This window comes from Pteropus alecto, unplaced genomic scaffold (assembly GCF_000325575.1).
Source record: "Pteropus alecto unplaced genomic scaffold, ASM32557v1 scaffold359, whole genome shotgun sequence".
In the NCBI taxonomy this organism is placed as follows: Eukaryota; Metazoa; Chordata; class Mammalia; order Chiroptera; family Pteropodidae; genus Pteropus; species Pteropus alecto.
In genome coordinates, this window is record NW_006443119.1 from 2978960 (window position 1) to 2979843 (window position 884).

The following is an 884-nucleotide window of genomic DNA, read 5'->3' on the forward strand; positions in this document are numbered from 1 at the left end:
TCATACTTCCTCTGACTCTGACCCTCTTGCCTCCCTCTCATAAAGACCCTTGTGATTAGATTGGGCCCACCTGGATTATCCAGGATGATCTTGCCATCTCAAGATCCTTAACTTAATCTTATCTGCAAGGTCCCTTTAACCATACAAAGTAACATATTCACAGGTTCTGGGGATTAGGACATGGACCTTAGGAGGCCATTATTCTGTCTACTATAGATACTGAGACTGACCTAGAACACAGGCTCTCAGCTCAGGAGGTACTTTCCGTGATAGTACAGGAGAGAGCTATATCAGTTATTTATTGCCTCAAAAATTCAGCCTTACTGACCAACTCCCAAGCTCAGGGTCTTAAAACCATAATCATTCATTTAGCTCACAAGCCTGCAGGGTGCTGAGTGGTTCTCCTCATCTTCCCTGGCCCTGCTCACACCTTTGTGGGTCAGCTCTCTTCCGCTGGGGCAACTGATGCAAAATGACTACTTTCTGTGTGTCTCAGACCCTCCAATGGGCCAATCCAGCTTATTTTCATGCAAAATGCAGAAGTGCAGGAGCCCCAGGAAAAATATTAAATTCTTTATAAAGCCTCTGCTTGATCCACAGCTGCTAACAACGTGTTGGTCAAGGCAAGTCATATGGTAGAGGCCAGCGTCAGGGTAGGGAAGACACCCTAGATTTCATGGCAAAAGGTGTAGATATAAAGAGGGGTGAAGAATTAGGACTCTGAATTTATTTCCCTCTTTATCTCTGGCCCCTCGTAATATGGCTATTTTAGTTCTAGTCGTCAGTGAATGTTAGGTTCACCAATGAGCGTTTGTTATGGCACTGTATATTCTCCCAAAGTGGCTATGCCTATATATTTATCTCCCATGAGCTCTTCTTACGAT